The sequence below is a fragment of the Myotis daubentonii genome, chromosome 1 (genome assembly GCF_963259705.1).
Source record: "Myotis daubentonii chromosome 1, mMyoDau2.1, whole genome shotgun sequence".
NCBI lineage: Eukaryota > Metazoa > Chordata > Mammalia > Chiroptera > Vespertilionidae > Myotis > Myotis daubentonii.
The window spans coordinates 16,619,935-16,636,738 of record NC_081840.1 but is presented as its reverse complement, the minus strand read 5'-3'; the positions used below and the strand labels follow the sequence as shown (position 1 = coordinate 16,636,738).

Genomic DNA, 16,804 nt, shown 5'->3' with positions numbered 1-16,804 from the left:
ATTCATTTGGAGGTGTTTGTCCCCTGCCCTGCCCTCTAATTTAGCATAATCTTCATGCCCAATGTATTTGCTTCTTCTTCTCACACTCACAAGGACCATCCATCCAGAAAGAATTCCACACCTGGCATAAATAGTGCAGCCCTGCTCTGATGTGCGCACATGTTTAAAAGATAAAAAGGCTCTTCTGCGGTCAGGAGTAGGGAAGGCACAGCAGTGGTCAGCGGCGCCCAAGGCAGGGCCTGGGTCCCAGTTCTGCTGTGGATGCTCCAGTCGAGCCACAGGTGGGAGTTCCAGCTTCCTAGTCTCTGGAGTGAGCATGGAAGATTAGCTAAAAGGAGGTGGTAGAACATTTATAAACAGCAGAGTACCGCACAAATAGCAGGTAGTGACCGGCACAGCTCCTGGCTCTCAAGACATGCCAGCTGGAGCCTGAGAACTGATTTAACAGAGGAACCAGGTTATTTCTGTCGTTCATGATCCCCCAGCCTTGGCCTGCTCAGCCGCTGCTCTCAGAACAGGTCCATCAGAACACTGACTAGTTCGAGAGCACTATTCCAGTAGAAAATGGACCAGCTTATTTTCATGTGGATGTTTTCACCTGCTCTTCCTCTCCCTTCCCCCCTCTCATTCTCTTTCCCCCCAGCCTTCTTTGGACACAAACCTTTTCCTCCATTCCTCTTGCTCTATCAGATCTTCTGAACTAGTTCCTGTTCATATATTTATGAAACTAATTTTAAACGTTTGGTGATGGAAAATTTCAAATGCATATAAAAGTGAGAGAAAAGTTGCCCCGCCGGCATGGCTTAGTGGTTGAGCATCAACCTATGAACCAGGAGATCAGGGTTCGATTCCTGGTCAGGGCACCTGCCTTGGTTGTGGGCTTGAACCCCAGTGAGGGGTGTGCAGGAGACAGTTGATCCATGATTCTCTCATCATTGATGTTTCTATCTCTCCCTCTCCCTTCCTCTCTGAAATCAATAAAAAACAAAACACACACACACACACACACACACACACAATAAAAAAATTTTTTTTTAAGTGAGAGAAAGGTACACATCACCAGCTTCAACAATGAGCAATTCAATCAAACCTTATTTTACCTCTATCCCTACCCACTCGGGAATGTTTTGAAGAAAATTCTCAGTATCGCACCATTTTATCCATAACCATTTCTACATGTATTTCTAAGGGATAAGAACTCTGCTTATAAACAAAACCAAAAGGAACTATAATTACTTAAATCTTATCCAATATCCAGTCAGTATAAAATTTTCTCCAAATGCCTAAAAAAAATTTTTGCACTCTGTTCAAATCAATCCTGCAATTAATTGATAAATGTTGCCTTTATTCATCTAAAGTTGTTTTCCAGCTTTACTTTTTCCTTGCAATTTATTTGTTAATAACTTGATTCTTTTGTCATATAGCTTGTCCCATAATCCACATTTTAATCATGGCATGATTTATTATGAATTCATAGCAAGATCTGGAGGTTTGATCAAATTCAGATTTGAGTTTTGAATAGAATAGTAGTTGACAGGTGGTTTTCCTTGAGGAGGCAACTCATACTTGACTACCTCTAATTTTGTGTCTTAGCAGCCAACTAATATAGTCAGTGCTTAGGTATCAGTCCATAGAGACTGGAAAATGGTCACATTCTCCCATTACTTCTTCATTTATTAATCAGGGTGCTATTATGATTAAAGGTTTTACATTTGCCTAAATGAAAGCATATATTTTCCATTTGTGTTTTTGGCCACAAGGAGTTATGGTAGATGATAGATATATCATCAGTTCCTTTCTATCTACATATTTCATTAAAAATCTATTATACAAAAAGATGATTTGGTTTCATTAAAAAAAATACACACTACACCATTAGATTTCTGGGAGAAAAGCAAAGAAACATTATTCAGAAACCTTTAATCAAAGGATGGAGCAGGATTGGTCCACAGTATATCATTCATATCTAACCTTGATTCTGTATTCTGTCACTTGTGAGCTCTGTGACTTTGGTAAAAGTTTTTAACATTTTTACCCCTAGTTTTCTCTATAAAATGGGGATAATAATACTTACCTTATGGCTTTTGTAAGGACTCATGATAAATTATGCAAAGAACATTTTCTGGTGTCCAAAAAAAAAAAATAATAGTAGATTCTCAATAAATTAATAGTTACTACAAGTTTTACCACTATTTCTCCCATACCTACCTAGCACAGTGCCTTGCAAACAGCAGTTGCTCAATAAATGTTAGGTGAATAAGCATAGGGCCAATTAGCTTTACATAGTCCCAAGCCAACAATGGCTTTAATATTTCAATATGCTGGGGATATAAAAATAAACAAAACTAAGTATCTGCTCATGAATTTACATTTAATCATAAGTAGGAATTTAAAGGCTCATTATTTTTTAAAGTGTATCGTTATTGTTGAAAGTATTACAGATGTCTCCCTTTTCCCCCCATTGATGCCTTTCACCCCACTCTCACTCTCTCCCCAGGCCCTCACCACACAATTGTCTGTGTCCATGGGTTATGCATACATGAATATTATTTCTCTGGCTAATCTTTTCATGCCCTCCCCTTCCCTCTGAAATACGTCAGTCTGTTGGATGAAAAAGCTCATTATTTGCCCCCAAGTTAATTGGCTATTTTGAAAACAGTACTGTTGGTAACACACAAGATTGGGGCAAGTGAGGGACACAGGATCAACTCAATTACATCACCAGAGACCTGAAAATACATCCATTTCTCCAAAGAAAACTAAATCAGTGCTGTTATTACATCTGACATGGCCTGAGGTGCATTCAGGGCTCACCTACTGCAGTGGGTTGAACTATACCCCCTCCCCCACCCCCCAAAAGATAGGCTGAAGTCCTTATCAGAGCCTATGACTGTGACTTTTTTTGGAGTCTTTGCAAATGCACTGTAGTTCAGATGGGGTCATACTGGATCAGGGTGAGCTCTAAATCCAACTACTGGTGTACTTGGGAGAAGGGACAGGGAGACACAGATACACAGAGAAGACAGAGTGAAAATGGAGTCAGAGATTGGAAATGTGCTGCCGTAAACCAAGAGATGCCAAGGATTGCCAGTAAATGCCAGACACTAGAAGAGGAAGGGATGGATTCTAGCCTCCAAAGCTGTGAGAGAATCAATTTCTCTTGTTTTAGGCCACCCAGGTTGTGGTAACGTGTTACAACAGCCCCAGGTAACTAACATATACAGTGAACCCAGAGCAAAAGTATGGACCAATCAGCCTTCCTGTGGCTCAACTGTTTGATGGGAAAGAGGAAAGGAGGAGGGAAACCTAGACAGGAGAAGCTGAATCAGCTTTCATCTGTCTGACATCAGCTAGGCCTGGGACTGACTCTTCAAAGCTGTGCAAGTACCAGCACGTAAGCCTGCTTCACCTGAAAAGCAGGGAAGCAGAAGGTTCAGGCTTGTTTGGCACTGATACCTTTGAAATGAGCTCTCTGTGGAATGTGGCAGGGATGCAGGGGGGGGGGGGGGGTAGGGGGAGGGGGCAGGATGACATTTTAACATCCTCTTCCAGGGGTGTGAAGGAGAAACTTGAACACAATCCAGGCACAGTGGGGAAAGCAATCCATCCTGGGCACCCATCTCTCCATCCTTATTGTGTCTCTGGAAGGCTCAGTGGTCTACTGGAGATGCTTCTAAGCAGTGCCCTAGTTGCCTAACCATGCTGAGCCTACACCCCCCTCCCACTGAGAAGTCAGTGCAATAATGCAGCAGAGAACTGGGATGCAAGAGCTGCTGGTATGACACCCCCTTTACAAAGCTGTTGTCTGGATATTTCTAACAGTAACGAGTGGTGTTGGCCTCACATTCACGGAGCCCCCTTTGGGTACTAGGCACTGGGCTGGACACTGAAGAGGCTAAGAATGAGCTATCATCTTTGATAAATTAAGTGTGTTAGCGATGTGGGATTAGACATGGCTTTTATTTTTCTTTCTTAAAGTGTCTTTTAATGTTCTAATAATGTTTTATACTGAAATGCTTAAAATTAAAACTCTGATAGAATTTTTTTTAAAAATGTAGGGAAAGCTGCCACATGCATTTAATTATTTGTTTGTTTGTTTTCCACTGGGTAACCCACTTCAGTGCCTGCTGCCTGTGGGCCGAGGCCAGGCAATAGTTCAAGGCCACAGTTTGCTCTGGCGTGGGGCACTATGAGAGGCCCAGGGGGACGGACATGCCCTAAATTGCACTTATTTTAGTCTAACGTTGTTCACCATTGCACTCGGTACCTAGGGAGACAGTGCCCGCCCTCTCATTTATCTTCACCCACACTGCACTCCAACAATGGGTCCCTAGGACATGATTGGTGCCTAATTATTTCAGGGATGCTGGTTTTATTTTCCCAGATTAGCTCCCCCAGGGCAGGAATTGCCTCCTTTCATACCATCTGTTAGCCCCTATTCAAAAACCCACTGTGCCCCAAGATTGGCCTGCCTTACAGGCAGAACTATGCAATGGACCTCTCTCGACCTTTCTGGAAAGCAAGCCATAACAAGCTGCCTAATGGTTATCTTAGGGCAAGGAAGGAAGCAGAAGAGACGATGACTAAGAGTCCTGCACTCATTTAGGGTCTGCTTCATCATTTCCTATTGGTTCACCCTGAAATGGCACCACCAAGACTGCAGGGCAAAGCCTGCATGTGTGGCCAAGATCCAAGGGGAGGCACCGGCACCTGGGAGCAGATGTGTGTGTGCTGCGCGCTGGCAGGTGTACGCCACCCAAAGGCTGCAGCAAACGAAAGCCTTCTCGGTGACTTCTAGAATTCTATTGTCCCTGCCTGACTGCCACTGGTGCTTTGGATACACGCTGGAAGCAACAAGGGGAATTCGACCCATACATCTTTGAAAATGTGGATAGACATCGTCAGACACTGTGCAAACTTCTTTATAGCTGCTCTTCTATTGATTCCATTCAGAGGCTCTACCAGGTAGTACTAGCCCTGTTTCAGCAGTGGGGAAACTGCCTGGAAAAGACAGAGCTAGGATTGGATCTCATGTCTTGTTGACTCAGCACAGACTTTCTACATGACCACAGTTCAACACAATTGGGAGGGAGGAGACAGAGAGAGCTCAAGGAAAATGGTTAGTTCCTAGCCATTTCTCTCCCACAGCTGCAAGCATTGCTCACCAATACAGGCAATGAATTTTGACAAAGACCCTCAAATGATTCGACAAAGCCAGCCTCTATGCATATCTGTAGCCTTGGACAGAAGAGAAAAAGAGAACTCCCTTGAAGCCACCAAACTAGGCTTAAAAGCTGCACTCTCCCTCCTCTTGGTGCAGAGCAGCTAACTGGGGTTAGAGCCCTGGAAACCAAACAAAAGGCTCCCAGGAGCCCACCTCCTTGCCTCACCGCTGCCAGACACTGGGAAGGGGAAGGGAGGCCCGCCCACCTCCATTCCTCAACAGGGTAATAAAGATTTGGCCTGTCATCTGCCGGGGAGCAAACTCAAGGCCGGCTGTCTGATTTTTCTTCTCCACACAGCAGATCCTCCTTTGAAACAAAAAGTCAGCAATAAAATGGGTCATAAACATGTATATGGGGTTATAGCCCCCTTAGCGTAGGGGAGGGAATTCTCCCTGCCCACAGGCCTGACAAAACCAAACTCCCAAGTTCCTGGGTGTCACCACAAGGTGGGGGCAGGGGAGGTTGGTGGAGGCCACACTCTCGCTGTGTGGCTGCCACTGGTGGGCGGCACTCTTTAGGCCAGATCCTCCCCGGCCTCAGAGTTATGGGCTTATTTGCAAATGAGGATATCCAGCTGGCTTTACAGATTTGGGATGGTTCTGAAAAAAGTCACATTCACATACTTTAAAATGTTCAAGTATATAGCACATACATGACCAAAGAATGCACTTTAAATACATCCTAACTAAGCACTAGTTTTGAAATTAGCAAAGAAAATTGAACCGTTGCCTTGTTAGACTGTTTTTATTTCTGCTTTATAAAATCTCTCTTTTGGGGATAGAGATTCCAGGGAAGCAGTCATCATTATACAGATATTAAAAATATTTTACTGTTGAGGTCTCCAAATGGTCTTGAGTATAGTAACCCTACTTCAGTGCCTTGAAATGATTTTGTCATCTTAGAACCAGCTGAACTGCAAACTGTTCAAGTAAAGAGTTTACCAGTAAACTGTCTTTTGGACTGAAGATGTTTAGCTCCTTTTTTCTTTTTTAAAATCCTCACCCAAGGATATGTTTCTTATTGATTGAGAGAGAGAGAGAAACATCGATGTGAGAGAAACATTGATTGGTTGCCTCCCATACACCGCCCAACCGGGAATGTAACCCTTAACCTAGGTATGTGCCCTGACCAGGAATCTAACCCGCAACCCTTTTTAGTGCACTGGACGATGTTCCAACCAGCCACTGACCATGGCTAGCTCTTTTCAAATAGAGAAGAAACTGTCATATGGAAAAAAGATTAGATTTATTCTTTATGGATCCAAGATATGGTGATAATAATAATAATTATTATTATTTTCCTGGAAGAGCTGACATTTTAGTAAGCACATCCATAATATCAAGCAATTTTCTAAGAGCATAAAATATATTTTTATTCATCTCCACAACTCTATGAAATTATTACTATGATCGCTCTAATTTTGCAGATGAGGATACTGAAGCTCAGAAAAGTTAAGTGTCTTGTGCAAGGACAAACGGCTGAAGATTAGGGAGCCACTGCTCAAGCTGGGCAGCTGCTGAGGGACCAGTGCGTAGATAGGAACACTGCTTGCACATGGGATGGGCTGCCTTCCCGGAGAGCACACCCTTCAAACTGAGAGTCGTTCCAGCAGCAGCTGTTGTAGTGAGAGCACTGGAGATACCATGAAGGGGAAGATGGGCTTGGAAAGGACTCACGTCAAGGGCCAAAGCCAGCAATGCAACATACATGACCTGGGCAGAAGGGCATAAATAACACTGGGGGGTTATTTAAAAATGGGGAATGTGGCCCTGGCTGATTTTGCTTAGTGGTTAGAGCATCGGTCCTTGGACCAAAGGGTCTTGGGTTCGATCCCCAGTCAAGAGCACATACCTCAGTTGCAGGTTCAATCCCGGTGTGTGCCGGAGACAACAAATTGATCTCTCTCTCTCTCTCTCTCTCCCTCTTCCCCTCCTCCCTCCCGAATAACTCTGTCTGAAAATCAATGGAAAAAATATCCTCGGGTGAGGATTAAAAAAAAAAAAAAAAAAGAAAAGAAAGGGAAAAAGAAGTGGAGTGAGGGCATCTCAACAATGGCATAAAAGGAACCAAGGGGAAAGGAGATTATGCTGGTCCTTCCAAAGTTCAGGAGATTAGGGCCACAGAGAGAAGAGGAGAAGACAGGCTGTTTTAGGACAAGGAATTATACGAGGCTGAATGTCAAGGCAGAGAAGGAAGAACTACTTTCTCACCATCTACAAAGGTTTAAAAGATACAAGATGGCTCAGGATGGAGTGAGTGAATGAATTCGTGAGTGGGGCAGAGGGGCTGTGACCTCAGATGGATGGTCGGCGATAGCAGGGCTGAGGGAGACCATGGGTCAGGAGGGGTAGGGGCTATATTAGTGACAAGAAAGGAGGTGGCTGTTGGAATTTTCGCAAGGTTTCAAGTCCTAGTCCCAAGGGTCTAACTGGAATATTAGTGTGAGAATGTGAAAATCAAGTGAGCTTGAGAGGAGACAACATATATAAAAGTATCTGATGGTGCCTGGCAGTTATAGTTGCTCAATAACCTTAGGTTGAAACTGAAGTGTTATTTTTTATTTGTTTGTTTTTCATATATATTTTTAATTGATTTCAGAGAGGAAGGGAGCGGGAGAGAGAGAGAGAAGCATCAGTGATGAGAGAGAATCATTGGTCGGCTGCCTCCTGCATGCCCCCTACTGGGTATCGAGTCCTCAACCCAGGCATGTGCTCTTGACTGGAATCGAACCCAAGACCCTTCATTCCACAGGCTGATGCTCCATCCACCAAGCCAAACCAACTAGGGCTGAAACTGAAGTGGGGTCACATGAACCTTGAGGAATTTTCTCCTTACTGCTGCCTTTTGTTTTTCAGCCAAATATTTACTATATACTATGGCAGCCAATGTGTTTGAGAAGATCTAATATGAACCAGACATTGACATGGCTTTTACCCTCAAGGCACAGCCACAGATACATAGTGTAATCTGGTGGTGACTGTTCACTGGCTCAGCAGATAATTATTGAGCACCTACTATACTATGTTCCAGGCAGTTGGTGATACACTAGTGACACTCAGAAAGTCCTGTGCACATGGAGTTCGGGTGGGCAATCAATGAACAAACACTCAGGAACAGACTGCTGTTATCAAGTGGGGTTAAGTGCAACAGAGAAAAATAAAGCAGGGTAGAGAGAGTCAATCGGGCACAATTGGCCCTACGTTAAATGGGGTGATCTGGGAAGGCCTGGGAGATGGATGGGTGGTGGATACATTAAAATGTAAATTCAAATATAATGGATGCATTTTTAAAAATAAAGATTTAATTTCTTTGTGTTAAAGACTTTTTTTTTTTATGTTTTCTCACTTAATGTTTATTTTCCCAAGATGTGGTCCTGAATTCTATTTCCGGAGGATCAAGGGGAGTGAAGCCAGACAGACGTGTTGATGACCCCAACCGTCACCGCTGGGAAACGGGCCTCACTGTGCACTGAAGAGGTGCAGATGCACCCACTCACGCAATTCCAGGCAGTTCTTGGGATTTCTTCTACTCTCTTCTGGGCAGCGCTACCGTGCATTCAATAACAAACACCCCAGCGATCCCATGTTTAAAGTGGGTGAAGTCAGATACTTTCAATGAATGTCACCTCTTCCTTGCAGAATGGGTGACACCAATCTAAATAAATTATGCCACAGGACCAGATAACCCCAGCATCTCGATGGCTGACAATGACAAGATTTCTTTCTCCCATTACATCCCTGGAGAATTAGCTCTGGCTCTGTTCTACATCACTCCAGGGCCCAGGCTGAAAGAGGAACCCCCATCCAGGACAACAATCTCCAGCCTGCGTGGGCACTGTCCTAAGACTCCAGGTGTAGGCTCACACAATGTATGTCTAAGTATTTAAAAGTGTAGACCAAGCTAAAAACCGTGAAATAAAGTATGTCCTCTCCTCCTTGGCCAATATATGTTCATAACAACTCAGAAGGTTAACATGGTATTGCAAATTCTTGGACTCTGTGGAGCTCCAGGCATTAACATCCCCATGCAGGGTGAAGTGGCCTCTGGCCTGAGGCCGGCTCCCTTTCCGCTCCCTCACCCACCCCGCTCCATCCTGCACTGTGAAGGCTGCACTGTCCACCGTCCAAGCTCAATTCCCAGCCCTGCAGGCCTTGGGGCACCCCGAGCAGTGTGGGCTGCATTCAGATGCATACATCCAGGAGGGCCTGGAAGCAGGCTGCGCAGTCTGTGCAGAGGACTCTGGAGTCTGGGTACGTGGACTGGGATCCAGGAGTGAGGAGTGGGCGCATGAAACCAGAGGAGCACCTGCACAGGGTCCAAGCAAGGGTCTGAGGGCAGCAGGTGGGCAGTGTGGGGAACCTAGACAAAGGGGAAAAGGCATGTGGTGGAAACACATGGAAACTGATGCTGGGAAGTGTCACTTCCACCTGCATGTCACTGACCCGAAAGTGAGTCAACATGGCCAAGCCTGATGTCCACGGGGCAGGAATATCATCCTGTTGTCTGGGGGCCCACAGCATAGGGAGGGACAGTGAATATTTTGACCACTGATATTATTTTCTTTCCTCAGACGCCAGTACTGAGGGTGGAAGGAAGGAGGGAAAAATCCAGGGGTGGAAAATACAGATTACGAGCCCACAACTGGTTGCTTTCTATGTGCAGTAAAATGACACAGTGCCTTGCAAATAGCAGGCGCTCAGTGGAAGGTGGGGGAACCAGATTGAAATATGACAGTGTGGAAAATGCCCCCACAATCCCAGCATCCTCTGCGGGAAGAGGACAATTACTTGGCAAAGGGGAAACAGTAAGTCTCCAGGGATACATTCTGGCTCAAACTAATAATGTGTTGCTTGAGGCGACCAATTTGTACAAACAACCCAATCGTGAAGAGGAGGGGGAGGCCAATTTGTGAAAGTGAACCTGGCAGTTGCTACCTCCCCCTACCCTGGTCCCCCTCCCCACTCTCCTCAAGGAAAAATTGTCCTCCTGATTCCAATTCTGCAGAAAAATACCTTAGACACAAGTGGTTTCACAAAGCACATCGAGTGAGCCCACCCTTCAGTCACTGAAAATTAAAAGAATGAAAGACATTGCCTTTCTGTAAAGGTGGTTTATAAAAATTGGCCAAGGACATAAAATAGAACTTCTTCTGGGTTTGATTTAGCTCTTTTTCCACAACTTTAAAAATTTTTCTTCCCATAGACTAAATCCTAGCTCTAAAATATGAAAACTACATTATATTGCTCTCATCCTAATGGCTACTCCTTATTATATTCCAGGACTTCGTGTACCTGGTCTCATAGAACCCTGGAAACAAACGTGCAAGCTCAGGGTGATCCTTATTATTTCCGTTCTACAGTTGAGGAAACTAAAGGTCGTTGAGGTTAAAAAATTTGCCAAATATCACAGAGCAGGGAGTAGCAGAGCTGGTGTCTGACCTTGGTCCGTCTAACTCAGATTACTAGAGCTTTCCATTATACCACACCACTTCCTGCAGAGAATGGGCACCTAGCATTGTTTGGTGCAAGGTTAAATACAAGCATGTGGCTCTTTCTCAGAGAAAAGCCTAGCCCGCTCCACCCACAGCAAAATAGCCAGCAGCCACCCCTTAAATAGGCCATCCCACAAACAACACATCTGCATGAAAGAATATTTTAAAATAGCTCCAGTAACATATGTAACATATTTCATTCTAAATAGAAATATTTTCATTCTTATTTTTTTCTGAGTTTCAGAGGGATCCCATGATTATTATAAATAATTCATATCCTATAGAAATAAATGGAGTAAGGAATGAAAGTCTACGACCCCAAGATAATCAATATTAGCTGTTTGGGATACAGTCTATCAAAATTTTTTTCTATATATTTAGGAACAGAAATGTATGTACGTATATATACACACATACATACTAATGTAACAAAACTATATGTAGGCCAATATAGCAAAACTATTATACATGCTATTCTGCAACCTACCTTTTTCAATTCACAATATATTGGGAGCACTTGCCATGGCTGCATAGCATTCCAGTTTAATTGATATTTGGTTGGACATTTTGGTTTTGTTTGTTTGCTTTTGCTAATATAAACAGTGCTACATTGCACGCACAGGCATGTGTCTAATTATTTCCTGGGGATAAGGCAACAGTCTAAGCGTGTGACATTTAAACTGGCACCGATGGCCGCAATGACCTCTAGAAATGTCTTTCCACAGCCCTTGCATGCAAATTCCTAACTCTCCAACCAACACTGCACAGTCTAATTCCTTTAAACTCCATTGAGCTAATATGCCTAATTGCTTAATCTGCACAGCTGATTATGGGGATTGATCACCTTTTTGCATCACTTCTTTGCATTTCTTCTCTTGTGACTTTTGAACGGTTATGTAAGCCAGTGAGTCCGGGAGGATAAACCAGCCCCCTGGTAAGCCAGCAGGCCACTGTGCAGATAAGCAGGTGAACAGACTGGCCGAGGGGTTTATCAAGCACGAACAACTCCTTTCTCCTGACTCTAGCTGTGGGAAGTAGGCTGAATGTGGAGTGTCAGACCCAGATCCAGTCTCTACACCAGTGGCACGCTGACGATGCCTCCAGAAAAATGATACAGATGGTTTAGTGTCAACGAGGCTATTCTGTGCAGGGAAGGAGGGGGGCTTTAAGTGGTGTTTGTCTAGTATTATGGGCTGAATTGTGTAGCCTCAAAATTTACATGTCGTGTCTTCACCCCAAGTGCCTCCGTATGTGACTATATTTGGAAACAGGGTCTCTAGAGAGGTAGTGAAGTTAAAAGGAGGTCATTAGGATGTGCCCAACCCAGCATGACTGTCATCAGAGGAAGCGATCATGACACAGAGACACACAAGGCAATAAGACCAGGTGAATAAACAGGAGAGAGGCCTCCAAAGAAACCAACTTTGCTCACATACCTTGATCTAGGTCTAGGACTTCCAGTCTCTAGGATTGTGAGGAAATAAATTTCTGTCGTTTAACCCAGTCTGTGGTTCTTTGTTAGGGCAGCGCTAGTAAACTAATACACACAGCACTCCACATGAGACTAAGGAAAAGTCAGGTGTCCATTTCACCGCAAAAGAGGCGGCGGAGTGCCCATTGTGCTAACATTGGAAAGGGCTGACCTCTCATTGATGTTTGCAACCTGCATAGAGCACTGATTTGTGTTTCCAGATGAACCCCAAGGTGGTAACGTGAACTTGTCCTTGAGACTCATGGCAGATGTGAATTCTACCAGGCAGCTGCCCTTTTACAGCCGCGTGACCTGTTTCCTCACCTGACCCAAGGGCATGCTGTGATCTCATTCTCTCCCTGGAAACAAACATGAAAAACTACTCTAACATTAAGGAGGAGCTTTTTAAAATATATATATATTATTGATTTTTTACAGAGAGGAAAGGAGAGGGACCGAGAGCCAGAAATATCGATGAGAGACAAACATTGACCAGCCGCCTCCCACACACCTCCCACTGGGAATGAACTTGGGACCTCTCAGTCCACAGGCCAATGCTCTATCCACTGAGCCAAACCGGTTTGGCAAGGAGGAGTTTTTTTAAAGCTCTAAGTAGTTGCCTAAGTAGTCGAGAAAGGAAGGAAGAGATGCCCCTGAGGTAAAGGAAGGTGGGTGAGAAGAGATGCCAGGAAGATGGACTGCGGATCACTGTAAGAGCCCCCAAAGGGAATTAGAAAGACCCAGACCTTGCCTCACAGGCTTCGGGACCAGGAAAGGAAATGTCTGATCTCAAACACATGAGCTTCAGTCAAGAGACTTTCTAGGACCACATCTCAATAATGTGTCAAACTTACTATTAAGGGGGGAAAAAATGTTTTCTTGCCCTAGCTGGTTTGGCTCAGTGGATAGAGTGTCAACCTGCAGACCGAAGGGTCCCAGGTTCAATTCCAGTCAAGGTCACATGCCTGGCTTGTGGGCTCAGTCCAACGTGCAGGAGGCAGCCGATCAGGGATTCCCTCTTATCATTGATGTTTCTATCGCCCTCTTCCTCTCCCTTCACCTCTGAAATCAATAAAAATATATATATTTTTAAAAATGTTTTCTTGGCTCTGAGGGTTTCCATCTCCTTTGGTTCCACTGCTTTTGACTTTCATAAGTGAACTGAATCCTCAAGAAAGAGGCTCTATTGTTTAATTGAGGGCTGGGTGGGGGTGTGGTGGAAGGAGAAGATGAAAATGTTCAAAGAGAAGGAAATGAAAAATAACCAGTTGTGCCTGGCCAATCTCTCAGGTTTTTAAGTGATTCACACACTGGGTGAGGGAAACGGAATTATAAGGCCTGGCTCTGCGGCTAAAAGTCTCTAAGCCGTGGCTTTCTCACCTGGAAAATGGAGAAATCCTACTAAATAATCTCTTAAATTTATTCTAACTTTAAAGGTCTGTGACTCCAAACCAATCACTGTGATCCTAAACCAAGTAAGAAGACATCTATTTCCAGAAGTTTCAGGGCCAGTGACATTAAGTACTTGGGAGAGGACTCTGCAAGGCACTACGGTTTGAGCATCTCTGCCAGCTGATATTTTGTTGAGTCAGAGTTAACTTCTTTTACTGAGAAAAAAGCACAGCTCAGAATTCTTTCTGAAGCCTGGTTTGCTGAGTCTTGAATGGTTTGCACGAGAGCTTCAGTGAGCAATTCCTAATCTCACTTAAAGCAGTGATGTTGGATAGCTCACCTGGGAAGCTACTTAAAGTGGGAAACCCCATCCTTCACAGGGGAATTTGATGACCTACATTTAAAACATTCAGCAGAATAATTAAAAATTATGACCAAAGGAACTCTTTTCTACTTTTCTCAACTCTCTTTCCAGACTTAAATCCTTGGGATTAAGGTATTTTGAGGCAAGCTTTTCTTTTTTTCTGAGGTGAGAGGCAAGGGCATAATACTGATATAATGTGATCAAAAGAGGAAATATAACTAAAAATGTTCATTGGACACCTCCTTGGGCCCAGGCATGGTGCTGGAGACCAGACTGTAGGGATAATGCAAACTGGAAAACCCCACTGTTGCCCCGGAGGCCCTGAGTTTGATGGGGAGATGAATTCCATGCAAAGAACACACCTCTCAAAGGTTGAACAGATGGTACAGGGACCACAACTTCGAGCAGTGGTTCTCAACCTTGGCTGCACATTAGAACCTCCTGGGAATCTTTTTAAAATCCTGATTTCTGGGCCTCATCCTCCAGAAATTTTGTTTCTTTGTTATGGGGTGGGGCCACAACATTAGTAACAAAGAAAGAGAATTTCCAGAGGATGAGGCCCAGAAATCAGGATTTTAAAAAGATTCCCAGGTGATTCTAATGTGCAGCCAAGGTTGAGAACCACTGACCTAGAGTAAAATTCAGGAGAGAACCTACTCAGGAATGTACCTGGGAGAAAGAATTTTTTGAATAAGTTAACTTATTTTTGTCTCTTAAGCAAAATATATTCAAAGTTAAAAATAATCATAAAATACAAAAGTGCCTTGCTCTGGCCAGCAATGGGTCAGTGGTTAGAATGTCTGTGCACCAAAGGGTCTTGGGTTCGATTCCCAGTCAAAGGCACATACACGGGTTATAGGTTTGATCCCCAGCTCTGGTCAGGGCATGTGCAGAAGGCAACCAATCGATGTGTCACTCTCACATTGATGTTTCTCCCCCACCCCCAACCCTTCCACTCTGTCTAAAAATCAATGGAAAAATATCCTCAGGTGAGGATTAACCAAAAAAACCCACAACAACACAAAAACAAATGTTAAGACCATCAAAAATCCCCTGTAACCCATCCTGCACATGCTAATTGCAGTTTACTTGGAAATGTGGGCCCCGGATTCTGTCTAATGCTCTTCCAGCTGCAGTAGGATTACAACAGGAATGGAGAGACACATGCTACACCTTGTAAAGAGGCATGCAGCCCGAGCGATGCTCTCATATCATCACCCTTCACCAGTAATGAATGACAGGAGAAACCTTCTGAGAGTCTAAAAAGTTCTTCTTGCAAAAATTGGGTTCTCAAGTCCATGTCTTTCTACCCAGCTTAAACACTTGTTTCTGATGGAAAAAAATGAGTCCAAAACCCCTGGGGATATCCTACTGCTCTGGCAGAATTCCACTGTGATCAATTAAATGAAAATAAATCAAGAACATTTGGTCTATATTTGTTTTCAAGACCCTAAGGGTTTAGAGTCAAACAAAGTTTGGGAAAATGTAGTCTTAGGTCTGCTGAATCTAGAATTAAAAAAAAAGAGAAAAGGCCCAGAGGTATAACAGAGCCTGAGACAAAGTAAGGCTAGCTTTGCACATCTAGGAAAGTTTGGCAAAATATCTTTTTCTGGTTTCCCAACACTTTAGCAATGGCCTGCACTTCCAAGTCAATTTGGCCAATTGATGTGTGTTTGAGTTTCTGAACCAGGAGACCAGATAGGCAGTATGGGTTAAAGAAGGACTAAATTTACATATATACATATATTTACATATATACACATATAAATATATGTATACACGTATATGTATGTATATGTATAAAGTCTACATATACATACATACATACATACATATAATTTCAGGGCTTTTCAAAATCCTTAATAAGCTGATTGATACTATGAATCTCTAACAGAGGGGACACAGTATGATCTAATGCACTGGCCCCCATCATCCGGGCTTTTCTTGGGCTGCTCCATGGGACACACTTGGGAGGAATGCTGGACTCTTAACCCAATGAGACATAGATGTCTGCGATGCAGATGACTCACCACCTGCACCTTCACTGCGTTCATTCGTGGATCCATTCACCAGACAATTATTAAACACCTGCTATGTGCTTCACCCAGTCTTGTCATTCCTAGCTAATGCATGTAAGCCTGAGCATTCTAATCCCACACTTAAATCTACACTTTTCTTATGCTTAAAAAAAAACCCAAATGGAAGCCCACCACTTAGCAGGTGCTTGAGCTACTGCAAACATTTCTGTGCTCTCTCTTTCCTGGTTGCAATGGCTTCAAAGGCAGAGGCTTATCTTTGTTCCCTCCATCCTCTTGCTGTTTACCCACCCGTATAAAACTAGCAGCATCACAGAGCTACTCGGCTGTCAGTATGACAGGATGTGCCTGTCATCTAGAGAAAGGGGACCCTGGGAGATAGGGGGTGAAAGACGAAACGAGAATCATTAGGAATTTTGCGTATTCCCAGTCCTCCTGCCATTGGCCCTGGGGAGCTGAACCCCAGAGCAAATATCAGCACTGCTCCCAGCTCTGCCCCACACCTGTGGTTTAGCCAAGGAGAGGGGATTTGTTTGCCTGCCTCCTCCTAATTATCCCCTTGGTGAGAAATGAGAAAAAAAGTGGGGGCTGATCACAGAGTCTTTTCCTCCACAATTATGCTGGGATCCGGATGGCCCTGTGGGGCTGCCAACTGCCTGCAGAATTCCTGCCTCCATGACAGGGAGGAGGCTGTGGCTCCCTGTGCCCCATGAGTAGCAACAGCTCAGAGCAATGAGCCAAGATAAACAGGCTGGGCAGGGCCTCTGTAATCCCTCTCCACACAGGAGATGAATCACGGAGCACCTGCCTGGTGGCTTCCTCACA

At 44.1% G+C, this 16,804-nt stretch overlaps 1 protein-coding gene and 1 pseudogene across 5 annotated transcripts in view; both read right to left on the bottom strand.

Annotated features, from left to right (window-relative positions):
* The window catches only part of STON2 (stonin 2), a 136,152-nt gene that overhangs the window by 58,164 nt on the left and 61,184 nt on the right, over positions 1-16,804 (bottom strand). The window lies entirely within an intron of this gene.
* On the bottom strand, positions 4,102-4,228 carry LOC132224813 (small nucleolar RNA SNORA42/SNORA80 family; annotated as a pseudogene).